Here is a 14015-nt window from a genome sequence, read left to right on the forward strand (position 1 = left end):
AACCTTCAAACAGTAAAGATTCTCAGTGAGTACACCGCCTTGCCAAGGGAAGGCGCGCTCTAAGCCCGCCTTAAGGTCGGGAGGGCAGACAGAGGTGGGCGGGGCCTCGGGGCTGGGTAGCTACAGACCGAGCCACGTGAAGGCGGAGGAGGTGAGATTACTCGTTGGATTTTCCTCTAGGACTCACTTCATTTCAGGGTGGACGCTGCGCATTTTCGTGACCGGGACGAAATCACCGCGCAGATGAGGCGCCTTGAGAGCGCTGGCAGCCTAGAGGCTTTGAAGGCTGTGATGTGCATTGCAGACTTTCCTCACCGTTAGACGTGGGAAACGTCTTCCCGCCCCAGAAGTAGTTTGTTGTCCTGCCCTCTTGATCTGCCACTTTGAGCAGGTTTCCTAGTGGCGTCTATAGATGGGCGGCTTAATTTTGTGACTTTAAAATTAATTGAAAATTTAAATCAAAAAAGTAATTGGGGAATTCCGTGGTTAGGATTCGGCGCTTTCACCGTGGAGGCCCAGGTTTAATCCCTGGTCAGGGAACTGAGATACCGCAAGCCGCACAACACGGCCAAAACAAAACAACAACAAAAAAAGTAATTGGTAAGAGATCACCATGTGATTTGGCATAGAACTTTGAAGTCGTTGAAAGAATTGAGTTGAACTGATTTCTAAATGGGAATCTGCTTGTTTATGTAAACAGAAGTTGTCAGCTGTTGTATCTATAAACACGAAAAATAGGAATAGAATTGATGCTGAACCTGTCTCATTCTAGCAGTAGCGATATTCATGGATATATGGATTAACTGAAAATCTAATCCTCAGTCTCATTAAGAATTGCATCTCTAATACAATTTTAATTTTTATCTTTAGTAATCAAAATGTATACTATGTTTATTCGATCAGTTGTATACTGATAATTGACTGAAAAAATATTTTAACACTAGAGATTTATGGTCACAGAAAGTATATAAAAATTTAATTTCAACTTTTATACATATTTTTATTGCAGAGAAATATTTAGCCTTTAGTAAAAAAAAAGATATATACACATATGTATTAATTACCTATATATTTTTATATGTGGGTGCATATATATATGTTCCATTTTATCTTATGAAGGAAGAAGAACGGAAATAAGATGATGTAAAATTTCCAGCTATTAAAGAAATCATGTATTTTTTGTTTTTTTTAAGTATACTCTTCAGTGGTTTTTATTTACTTATTTTGCTTTTTAAGATTTTTTTTTTTTAACGTGGACCTTTTTTTTTTTTAAGTCTTTATCGAATTTGTTACGATATTGCTTCTTCTTAGGTTTTGGTTTTCTGGCCGCAAGGCATGTGGGATCTTAGGTCCTGGACCAGGGATTGAACCCGCACCCCCTGCATTGGAAGGCAAAGTCTTACACTGGACCTCCAAGGAAGTCCCTGTTTTGGGGGGTTTTTTTGGCGGTACCGCATGGCTTGTGGGATCTTAGTTCCCTGATCAGGGATTGAACCCAGGCCCTGGCAATGGAAGTGCCAAGTCCTAACCACTGGACTGCCAGGGAATTCCCTATATCTTTTTTTTTTTTTTTAATGCCAGTAGTGACACACTAAATCGATTTGATGACCCAAATTTGAAAAACACTGGTATAGCATTGTTTTCAAAGGGCAGTGGTCTGGGGATTGAACCCTGGACAGCATCTGCATTTTAAATGAAAGTCATGAACGATCTGAAACCAAGTCCCCCTAAAACGGAGTTCCCTTACTCAATTTATGATTAATCTCTCTATCCAAAACTTCATTCCCTTTCTTGTCCCCTCTGAGCTCAATTCCTTGTTTACTGAACAGTAATCAACCAGAGTCAGATGATTAAAATTGCTGTGGTCAATAACATCGTTAATGTACTAAAATTGCTATTATAGACATCACCATTAACGTACAAACTCAGATTGTTTCTCCAGGGCAAGATGAGCTAATAGACCCTGGCCACAGAATGTAAACCAGAGACAGTCTGACTCTCGAAACTATGATTAAGAACCAGTGTTCTTTTTTTTTTTTTTTTTGCGGTACACGGGCCTCTCACTGTTGTGGCCCCAGACGCGCAGGCTCAGCGGCCATGGCTCACGGGCCCAGCCGCTCTGCGGCATGTGGGATCCTCCCGGGCCGGGGCACGAACCCGCATCCCCTGCATCGGCAGGCGGACTCTCAACCACTGCGCCACCAGGGAAGCCCAGAACCAGTGTTCTTAATCAAAATGTGAAATGTCACAAGACGGTGTTTAATCCCAGCCTCTTTGGTCTTCCCCTTTAAAACACCCCAGACTCAAAGACCAAGTTGGAGAGTGGATCTGCAGCTTGTCTCCCACTCCCTCATTTGGTGCCCTGCAATAAATGCTGTATTTTCCTTCACCACATCCTGGTGTTAGTAGATTGAATTTGCTTCACGTTTGGCCAGCAGACCTAAGTTTAGTTTGGTAACATTCATTTTAAAAGTCCTAAATGATTTCAATGGAGTAATAGAGTGGTGGGGGCAGAATTCACATTGCAATGGATTGAGAAGCGAATAGAGGGCTGGAAGTAGAAATAGCTGTGTAGACAAATCTTCCCACCTTTTCCTTTTACCTATATAAAGAGAAAACCTGAGTCAATAGGGCAACATCTGCTAAATTTGCTAGTCTGTTGCATGATGTCTTGATGTCTCATGGCAGAAAGAATTCAGTGAGAAACAAAGTGATAGGTAAGAAGTGGATTTATTTAGAGAGAAACACACTCCACAGACAGAGTGTGGGCCATGTCAGAAGGCGAGAGCGGCCCCCAGGGTACAGGGTTGTCAGTTGTTATACGGGTGGGTAATTTCATAGGCTTATGAAAGGGAGGACTATTCCAAGTATTTTGGGGAAGGGGCGGATATTTCCAGGAATCGGGCCACCGCCCCCTTTTTGACCTTTATGGTTGGCCTTGGAACTGTCATGGCACCCGTGGGTGTGTTAGGATGAGTCTATTCAGAAGCTCAAGGTCTAGTGGAAGTCAACTTGTCCGCCATCTTGGACCTGTTCTAATTAGTTTATGTCGTGTCCCTGGGCTATGTCATTCTTTTAAAGATTGTGCCCTGCCCCCTTCTCTCCTGTTTCAGTTCCAGCAAGGAACCAGAACCTGTGCCATCAACATCCGGCATGAGTGAAATTGCAGCTTGCCCTCTGTTTCCTATTGCTGATGACCCTGCAGCTCTACCATCTCTCACCTCCACTCCCTCCTCCAGTCAGTAACTCTTCTTTTTTTTTAAATAAATTTATTTATTTTATGTATTTATTTTTGGCTGTGTTGGGTCTTCGTTGCTGCACGCAGGCTTTCTCTAGTTGCATTGAGCAGGGGCTGCTCTTTGTTCCGGCGTGCGGGCTTCTCACTGCGGTGGCTTCTCTTGTTGCCGAGCATGGGCTCTAGGCCTGCGGGCTTCAGTAGTTGTGGCTCGCGGACTTAGCTGCTCCGTGGCATGTGGGATCTTCCCGGACCAGGGCTCGAACCCATGTCCCCTGCATCGGCAGGCAGATCCTTAACCACTGTGCCACCAGGGAAGCCCCTCAGTAACTCTTCTTGTCTGTTCATTCAGTGCCAGCCCCTGTGTGCCGGCTGTTGTACTGGACTACTGTACTTTTCAAGGTACTGTGCTGTAAGATAAAAAATGTTTTCTTTATTTTTTGTTTGTTTTTTATGTATTATTTGTGTGAAAAGTAGTATAAACCTATTACAGTACAGCACTATATAGCCGATTGTGTTAGTTGGGTACCTAGGCTAACTTTGTTGGACTTATGAACAAATTGGACTTACGAATGCACTCTCAAATGGAACTTGTTCATATGTAGGGGACTTACTGTAATAATGATCTTAAGGGAACAAAACGACAAACTTAACAGGCAAGAGAATTAACAATGGCAAAGATAACAAATCAGTTGTAAAGACTCCCAGTTCTACTTCAATGGTAAGGACTAGCCTAAAGCACTGTCTTGAGCTGTTTTACAGAATTTAAATCCCTCTTCAAGTGCTCAATCACCAGATCAACTGGAACCTAAGGGGTGATGATGTTGACCTTTTCTGACCCTCCTGACTTCAATCAACTAAAGCTTGGACTGTCCACTGCTCAAGCCCCTTCATGAACATGCACGTACCCTTAGGTTAAAACTTTCCCAGTTTTGCTGTTTGGAAACACTACTTTGAGAAAGATCCCTGGTGTTCTCTTTACTTGATACAAGTAATAAATCCTTCCTTCTTCTTATCTTTGGCTTGGTTATATCTTATGGCTCGACATCCACCAAGAGGAGACCCAGTTTTCAGGTAACACCAGGACAGGTTTTTTTGTTTTGTTTTATTTTATTTTATTTTATTTTGCGGTATGCGGGCCTCTCACTGCTGTGGCCTCTCGCGTTGCGGAGCACACGCTCCGGACGCACAGGCTCAGCGGCCGTGGCTCACGGGCCCAGCCGCTCCGCAGCATGTGGGATCCTCCCGGACCGGGGCACGAACCCATGTCCCCTGCATCGGCAGGCAGACTCTCAACCACTGCGCCACCAGGGAAGCCCTGTTTTGTTTTATTTTTGTTTTTGTTTTGGCCGCGTGGCTTGTGGGATCTCAGTTCCCCAACCAGGGATTGAACCCGGGCCCCAGCAGTGAAAACCTGGAATCCTAACCATTAGGCCACCAGGGAACTCCCAGGACAGGTATTAAAGTGAACTAACCTACTGAAACCTAGTCCCCCAAAACCGAGTTCCCCTGCCGAGTTTATGGTTAACCTCTGTATCCAAAACTTTATTCCCTCCCTTTCTTGTCCTGTACCTGTTCCCCTAAAGATTGAGGAGCATCAGAGAAAAGGGGGATTGAAACTGCCAGGGTACAAAAGCCTTTCCCTCCCCCCCCCCCCCCCCTTCTTTTTTTTTTTTTTTTTGGCTGTGCTGCGTGGCTTAGCCAGATTTTCATTCCCGACCAGAGATCAAACCCGTGCCCCCTGCAGGGGAAGGGGAAGCGCAAGGTCCTAACCACTGGACCACCAGGAAATTCCCCTCCCCCACTTCTTTTTGTAGGAAAAGGCTTTAGTCTCCTCCACCTTCCCTGAGTTCCAAAGACCACATTCAAGCAGTTATTAATTAGAGAAGTGAAGGAATGCAGAAGCAAAGGAAAAGCAGTCAAAAACAACAGTTCTGCCATGAAACAGAGTCCTAGTTCCTCCTCAAGGGATATACATCACAATCTGAAACAGATCTTTGGGTTGTTTTATAGGAACTAAGACCTCCCCCAACCCCACCACCCAGGTGGAGGATGGTGACTACTTGCTGAGACCCCAGACTGGTTGGAACCAGAAAGTTGATGATTGACACTGCTGGAACACCACTGTTACCTCACCACCACCCAATTAGGAGAAAGTGACACACCCCGCAGCCATCACCCCAGACGTTGCCTTTAAAAACTCTTCCCTGAAAACCATCTGGGAGTTTGGGTCTTCTGAGCACAAGCTGCCCATTCTTGCTGGGCCCTGCAATAAACCTTTCTCTGCTCCAAACGCTGATGTTTTTGGTTTGTATGGCCTCACTGTGTGTTGGGTACATGAACTTGGGTTCAACAACACTACTTCTGTCACCTTTTGAGCAGAGAAAAAATGGTCCAGACCCTTAAGGAACTGAGGATTTTCTTCTCATTTAAAAAGAAAACAGAGATACATGTGAACTGAACTGGATTCTAATTCTGCAGAAACTGACCCAAATCTGTGTCCATTTTACATCTCTGTGTCAGCACCTACACTCACCTCTTGCATGAATATTTTCTTGCTGTTCCCTCAGAAATGAATGAAGCTTTCCAGAAATTCCTACCACTTAACAACCCACTATTAGATCTGCCTCCTCCCAGGAGCCTGCCCTTAGTAAAATATAGTCATCCCTTGGAATCAGGGGGATTGGCTCCAGGGCCCCTGAGAAAACCAAAGTCTTCAGATGCTTAAGTCCCTTATATAAAATGCATACAACCTACACAAATCCTCCTGTACACTTTAAATCATCTCTATGTTACCCATAATACCTAATACAATGTAAGAGCTATGTATATAGTTGCTGGTGTATGAGATATTCAAGTTTTGCTCTTTAGAATTATCTGGAATTTTAAAAAGTATATGTTTTTGATTTGCAGTTGGTTGAATCCACAGATGCAGACCCTGTTGATATGGAGGGCCAGCTGGAGTGGCTCAAGCAGTACTTCACAGAAGCCAGACATCTGGGGATGGGACCTGAGATTTCTAACAAGCTCCCAGGTGATGGCAAGGATGCTAGTCTGAGGATCACGCTTGGAGTAGCAGGGAGCAGAGTGTTTCTAGCTCTATTTCCTCTCCCCATGAGCTTCTCTAATGTGCTCCTTTTCCAAAGTGTTACTGAGCCAAACTTGGGTCCGAAGTGAACCCAATCTACTGACATCACGTTGTGGTGAAGGAGTGTAGCATTTACTGCAGGACACCAAGAAGGGAGTCCAAGGCAGCCAGTACTCAACAGGTCGAGCTCCCAGATGGGTTTCAGGAAAGCATTTCTATTTTTTAAAAAATATTTATTTATTTGGTTGTACCAGGTCTTAGTTGCAGCATATGGGATCTAGTTCCCTGACCAGGGATCAAACCCAGGCCCCCTGCATGGGGAGCACAGAGTCTTAGTCACTGAACCACCAGGGAAGTCCCAGGAAAGCATTTTTAAAGGCAAGATGAGGAAGGGGAAGTCCCAGGATGCACAGTTCTCTGATTGGCCAGGGTGGTGTCACAGGGGTTAACAATCCTTAGGCTCCAGCAGGGCTGGGGGCTATGTGCTCATGGTCATCAAGTAGTTAATTTCTTCCATTTGGTGGTGGTTTTAGCGTCTGGAAAACAACTCAGGAAATGTGCGCCAGATACTATTATCTAGGTGCTTCAGAGAGGAGCTAAAGCAGAGGATATGGGGGAGGGGTTCTGTCCTGCGAGGGCCCCATAACATCCTGCTTGGTTACAACAGGGCTTTGTTTAAAACTCACAATAACTAACCCTGCTTAGCTATTACTTGATGTAGCAGAAGAGTTCTGAAATCGTAAATTTCCCCTCTTTTCCCTCTTTAGTCTTCTTGCCACACTCCTTCCCTCTCTCCCTTTCCACAAAGTGCTTAACCCTGGCTTTGCATTAGAATCACCTGGGGCGCTTCAAAAAAAAAGACATGGGCGTCCCTGGTGGCGCAGTGGTTGAGAGTCCGCCTGCCAATGCAGGGTACACGGGCTCCTGCCCCGGTCTGGGAAGATGCCACATGCCGCGGAGCGGCTGGGACCGTGAGCCATGGCCACTGAGCCTGCGCGTCCGGAGCCTGTGCTCCGCAACGGGAGAGACCACAACAGTGAGAGGCCCGCATACCGCAAAAAAAAAAAAAAAAAAAAAAAAGAAAGAGACAGTGGGCTTCCCTGGTGGCGCAGTGGTTGAGAGTCTGCCTGCTAATGCAGGGGACACGGGTTTGAGCCCTGGTCTGGGAGGATCCCACATGCCGCGGATCAACTAGGCCCGTGAGCCACAACTACTGAGCCTTCGCGTCTGGAGCCTGTGCTCCGCAACAAGAGAAGCCGTGGTAGTAAGAGGCCCGCGCACCGCGATGAAGAGTGGTCCCCGCTTGCCACAACTAGAGAAAGCCCTCACACAGAAACGAAGACCCAACACAGCAAAAATTAATTAATTAATAAACTCCTACTCCCAACATCTTATTAAAAAAAAAAGACAATACCCTTTGGACAATATAACTGAACCCTGTAAAAGAGGGATCCAGAAACTGAGAGCGTTAAAAAAGCTTCCCACGTGGTTCTAATGTGCCTCCGGGAGAAAGCGCTGCATGAAAAAGAACTAGCCTTTACAGGGACTTCCGTGGTGGCCCAGTGGTTAGGACTCTGCGCTTCCATTGCTGGCGGCGCTGGTTCGATCCCCGGTTGGGGAACTAAGATCTCGCAAAGCCGTGCGGCAAAAAAAATAACCCCTATAATACACGTTCTTAGAAGAACAGAAAGGACGCTGCACATAACTAAGATGTTTGGGGTAAATGCTTTTTCCTCCCACACGAAGAGATTACCCGGGAGATGAGAAAGGGATGGGCCATGACTACGGTTTGTGGGATCTTAGCTCCCCGACTGGGGATCGAACTTGTGCCCCCTGCAGTGGAAGTGTGGAGTCTTAACCACTGAACCGCCAAGGAAGTCCCCAATTAAATCCTGACTACAGCGAAGAATGGTGCTGCCATCGTGTCTTCTGCGGTTGGAGCACTTCCATACCTAGGGCTGAACAGGTGGAGGGGATGAACCACAGGACACACACTCTACAAAGTGCCCGCACACAAAGATCTCTTTTGCCCCTGGGCAGCGGGGATGGCCCCTTGCCCGGAAAAGGCCAATCTAGGCTGCCATCTACACAGGTTCAGAGAGAGAAAGTCAGACTACTCTCTCTCCCCAGATCGGACCAGGTCCACTGGCATAACTGGTCAGTGAATTGAGTACAAGGCGTAGCAAGTTCATCAGGTTGCAGAGTATTTGGGTGTCAACACGCCTCTTGGCAGACATCAGAGCTTTCTAGCTTGCTGTAGAGGTCCCTCGTCTGTTAGAGGCTCAGCTTGGGAGCCAGGAGACACAGCTCTGGGTGGGCTTCCGGTGATTCTTGGAGGGCTCAGAAGCAGAAACTGTCCCAGGAGTTGGGGGATTGCCTGAGTGACAAGTACACTTATATCCAGGATTCCAATGCAAATCGGAACCTCTCCTACAGAGGCTCAGAAGTTTTTAACAGTTCCAAGTCCTGCCTGTCCTTTTGGAGGGCAGTCTTGCTTCTCCCAGGTTGGGGTGGACGGACTAGGAGAAGTTTGAACACAGGCACCGCCCTTAGCTTTTCTTCACCTAAGGGAATGAACGGAACTGAGTCACTTTGAGAGGGATGCTCCCTTCCTTGTTTTAACGGAGTCTTCCAGCAGGAGGCAGCACCGAGTTGAATATCGTACCTGGAAACTAAAAACCTTCCTTCCTCTTCAGAACAAAATGACAGCTCAAAGTCTTCCTTTTAAAACTGTCTCCCTGTGCTCTGGCCTCTGAACAGCTAGGGGGAGGAGGGATGCACCTCTACTTTGGTCATGGGGCCTCCTCTCTGCCACTCTCCCTGCAGGACACATTCAAGTCATACTCTTCAGAATGTGTGCATTCAAGAAAACCTAACCTTTTTTTTCTTTTTTTTTTTAAATGTCGGCTGCACCGGGTCTCAGTTGCGGCAGGCACACTCCTTAGTTGCGGCATGCGTGTGGGATCTAGTTCCCTGACCAGGGATCCAACCCGGGCTCCCTGCACTGGGAGCGTGGAGTCTTGCCCACTGGACCACCAGGGAAGTCCCAGGAAAACCTAATCTTTAAGTGCCACACTTTTCTCCAATTAATCTGCAGCTTCCTTACCTTCTCACACTCCTTCAACTGGCTGCAGAGAGGAGAGAGGCTTTGTTCTAGTTAGTTCCAGGAACTGAGGCGTCTGTTGCCTATCGCTGGGGTGCTGGCTCTTCCACACGGGATTAATTGTCCTGAAGCAAGGGGCGCGTGTCCCCTGAGGGGGGTCAGGGAGGCCTGGACGCGCTAAATCCTGAAGCTTATTTTGAGGAGGCCAGGTTTGTGATTTCAGCAATGAAAGCTGGATGCACAAAGCAAGAATCACACTTGCCTCAATTGCTAAAGGCATGTTGCCTCGCCAGGTCGGCTCTGGAAAGCAAGGCTTTGCTTTGCTCTCCAGTGCCTAAAACAGTGCCTGCACATAGGCACACAGTAGGTACTCGATAAATAACCTTTGCACAAATGAGAAAATGCCACCAATCTCCTAAAGCCCAGACCTCAGTTCCAACCAATATGGTACAAAGGGCATGGGTTTTGGGCTTCCCTGGTGGCGCAGTGGTTAAGAATCCACCTGCCAATGCAGGGGACACGGGTTTAAGCCCTGGTCCGGGAAGATCCCACATGCCACGGAGCAACTAAGCCTGTGCACCACAACTACTGAGCCTGCACTCTAGAGCCAGCGAGCCACAACTACTGAGCCCACATGCCACAACTACTGAAGCCCGCACACCTAGAGCCCATGCTCTGCAACAAGAGAAGCCACCGCAATGAGAAGCCCATGCACTGCAACGAAGAGTAGCCCCCGCTCACAAGAGAAAGCCCATGCACAGCAAGGAAGACCCACTGCAGCCAAAACATAAATAAATAAATTTATTTTTAAAAAAGCATGGGTTTTGGAGCTGGACAGAGTTGGAATCCTAATTCTGACACACACTAGCCATGGACATGTGTGAAATGGAAATAAAAACACTCAGCTTATGTTATTGGGACCATAAATAAGATTGTAGTAAATCTCCAGACATAGAGAAGGCATTCAACCAGTTTTTCCCCTCAGTAATCTAATGCTGTGCTACCTCGGTTTACCTGGTGCTACCCAACACTCTTCAGCCTCACATGACACCCTTACACACACCATGTCCATCCCAGACACACCCACGCTCACTGGTCCCCTCTACGGCCTCCACGTCATCTGCACTCTCCACCTGCGCCTGTCCCACTGGCCTGTCACTCTCAGTCACTGGCACTTAATCGCACCTCCTGGGATTACTTCATACTTTCTCAGGTGTTTGTCTTGAAATTCTCTTGTGTCGCTTCAAGGCCTGGCATCATGCTGCGTGTGCACGAGGTTTAGCAAAGGCTCGTTAAATCAGAACGAGGGTGGACTTAGCTGGAAAAGACCCCATGCTGGGTCTGTCGGTGAAGCCCGCCCTTCCTGAAGTACTGGTTTCAGACCATGGGACCTCGTGCTTGGCCCTGTGTCCTTGGGCCTTTTTTTGAGTCCTTTAGCGGTGACCATCACACTAGAGGGTACCAGTAGAAAGATGGCCTACGATGGAACCTCAGTCTGGCTACCTGGGAGTTGGAGGTATGCCCACAGCTGTGCCAACAGCAGTGGAGATTAGAAAAATCATTTGATCAGGCCCTACGCTCTGCTTGTGCTTGCTAGAAACATTCCCCAAGGTTCTGTTTTGGCCTTCTCACTGCTTACTCTGTGCCACCCCTAAACTGGCATTCCTCTCTGGGTCACTCAGACCATGATTTCCTCCACCTCACCAAGTGGTCAGAGGCTATACCTCTTCCCATCTGCACTACCCTTGGGTAGCCTCTTGATTCACATTCAGAAAACCCACCAGCTTTGACATTCCTCCAGCTAATGTGCTCTCCTGGCCCCTGTACCTCAGGCCATCCATGATCCAGGAAGGCCCCCCCTACATTAAAACCCTACCTGTCGGGCTTCCCTGGTGGCTCAGTGGTTAAGAATCCGCCTGCCAATGCAGGGGACACGGGTTTGAGCTCTGGTCCAGGAAGATTCCACATGCCGTGGAGCAACTAAGGCCGTGCGCCACAGCCACTGAGCCTGCACTCTAGAGCCTGCGAGCCACAACTACTGAGCCCACGCACCACAACTTCTGAAGCCTGTGCACCTAGAGCCCGTGCCTCGCAACAAGAGAAGCCACCACAATGAGAAGCCCAAGCACGGCAACGAAGAGTAGCCCCTGCTCGCCACAATTAGAGAAAGCCCACGCCCAGCAACGAAGACCCAACGCAGCCAAAGATAAAATAAAATTTAAAAAATAAATTTATTAAAAAAAAAAAAAACCCTACCTGTCCTACAAAATCCCTTCTCCTCTGTGAAGGTTCTCCTGTTCCCTTAACCCATGGCATCGACACAGCCTCCGCGCATTGGACAATAATGTCAACATTGCTTTATGACATCTCTTGGTGTCCTTCTACCACTCACAGTACCCCTCATCTCTGGATCAGGTTGTAAGCTCCTTGGGAAACACAGTGTAGCTTAATAGTTGTATTTTCCTGGTTCATAGCATGCGGCACCTGCCCCACAGTTGTCACTGGGTCCCCCGAATGCAAAAACAGAGCTTTTGGTGATGCCCGAGGGTGGGCAGGCCCAACTATGAAGGTTTCCTTGAATATCTCAGTGGATGTTAAATGGGACCATGGGGGCCTTATCTCCCCAACAAGATTTTAACTTCCTCGAGGACAAGGACTGTGTCACAGACCTTTGCCACTCCACAGCACCCAGCCAGGATGATGCTCAAGAAATACCTGGGTTTTCTGGAGGAGATACTTGTGTTCTGTGGGAAAGGCTCACAACTTGTGAAGAATGTTCTTATTGTCAGAGAGGCCAACTTTTTTTTTTTTTTTTTTCCGGTACGAGGGCCTCTCACTGTTGTGGCCTCTCCCGTTGCGGAGCACAGGCTCCGGACGCGCAGGCTCAGCGGCCATGGCTCACGGGCCCAGCCGCTCCGTGGCATGTGGGATCTTCCCGGACCGGGGCACGAACCCACGTCCCCTGCATCAGCAGGCGGACTCTCAACCACTGCGCCACCAGGGAAGCCCCTGAGAGGCCAACTTTTATACTCTGTCCCTTGGATCCTGAGAGGCAGGACCAAGAAGGGGAATGCACTTGTGATCATGTAGACTTGTGAGCAAGGCCTCTGGTTGCATGTCAGAAGGGGAGAGGGAGACGCTTCTAGGGGAAAAGCTGAGGCATTGGGAAGACTGGGCCAATCTCTAGTTTGATCCTAGTTGGGGCTTTAGTTGCTGCCTTTGCTCAGGTGGTGGCCCCTCCACCATCTTACTCCCTAGCCATGGGAAAAGGATGTGCTGCGTGCCTGGAGTCAACATGTCCCCACGGCCGGGTCCTTCTGCACACTGTCACCAGGCACAGGGATTCCAGCTGCCGTCACATTCTTTGCCAGGAGAGGAGACTCCAACTCAGCTATAGAAAAAAACCAGGCAAGGGGCTTCCCTGGTGGCACAGTGGTTGGGAGTCCCGCCTGCCAATGCAGGGGACACAGGTTCGTGCCCCGGTCTAGGAAGATCCCACATGCCGCGGAGCGGCTGGACCTGGGAGCCATGGCCACTGAGACTGTGCGTCCGGAGCCTGTGCTCCGCAACGGGAGAGGCCACAACAATGAGAGGCCCGCATACCGAAAAAAAAAACAAACAAAAAACAGGCAAGGGACCTGGCCACTAAGGCCTTCTGCTCCCCAAACGGCAGGTTGACGAGTGCTGAGTCCAGAGCTGGTGAGGTCCAGGTCAGCCATGCCCTCGTGGTCAAAGGCCATCCACCCCCCAGCATACCCCGTGATGAGAAACACCTGCTGCTTCTCAGCAGGGACCTCTACCTGGCATTCAGGGCCCTTAGAAATCTGGCCCCCCTTTTTTGGTCATTCATAAGCCACCCCTACCCTCACAAATTGCCCGCTCTGGCCAAAGTGGGGAACTTGATGTCTTGTCCTTGTACAGCCTGGTTCCCCAAGACCACCTGCCCTTGGCAACATGGGCCCCTGCCTCCCCCCAGCCAGTCGTTCTCAGGACCCAGCGGTAGCATCACCTCCATGAAGCCTCCCCTTGCATGGACCACTCGCTGGTTACCAACCCTATACAACCTCTTTTACGCTACCTTGTCTCATGGGCAAATCTTACATTTCAGTGAAATCCCCAAGGCAGACAGCTTCTCACGTCCGTGTTCCCCTGGCAGCTCATACAAAGGGACACTTGACAGACACCAGGGGCACGTGGATCAGTAAGTCGATGTCAGCGGGGGGTCAGGCTCTCCTTCCCTTTGATGCTTGCAGGGAAGGGCCCGCAGAGCTAAGGTGACTGAGTCACTGGACACGTTTGGGGGCGACACAGCCCAGAAAAGAGGTAGCACCTAGCACCGCAAAACAGGAGATGGAGAGTAGTAGAGCTCCAACCCTGCCCCGACGACATCTGTCCTGGACCCGCGTGTGCTGTTACCTTCCCGAGCTGGACAGCGAGGCCAACACGTGCTCTACTCACCCCATGGGATCCGTGTGACGGTCAAGTGAGATGCTGTACAGAAAGCGCCTGACAAGCATGGTACAGAGTAGTCGGCATTAGCTATCCACATGGAGGTGAAAAGAGCTCAGACAGGGGCCAACTTTTGGCCC

At 48.7% G+C, this 14015-nt stretch overlaps 1 long non-coding RNA gene across 2 annotated transcripts; it reads left to right on the top strand.

Moving 5' to 3' along the window:
* Nucleotides 1–21: 21 nt before the first annotated feature.
* Nucleotides 22–4289, top strand: LOC114897508. 2 transcript variants are annotated; one of them, XR_003794158.1, is made up of 3 exons: nucleotides 22–151; nucleotides 3114–3238; nucleotides 3998–4289. It is a non-coding gene; the product is annotated as an uncharacterized LOC114897508 (long non-coding RNA). The 2 variants fall into 2 exon arrangements; XR_003794159.1 differs by lacking the exon at nucleotides 3998–4289 and adding an exon at nucleotides 3588–3642.
* The last annotated feature ends 9726 nt before the right edge of the window (nucleotides 4290–14015 follow it).

The sequence above is a fragment of the Monodon monoceros genome, unplaced genomic scaffold (assembly GCF_005190385.1).
Source record: "Monodon monoceros isolate NGI ecotype Baffin Bay Population unplaced genomic scaffold, NGI_Narwhal_1 Super_Scaffold_17, whole genome shotgun sequence".
Taxonomy (NCBI): Eukaryota; Metazoa; Chordata; class Mammalia; order Artiodactyla; family Monodontidae; genus Monodon; species Monodon monoceros.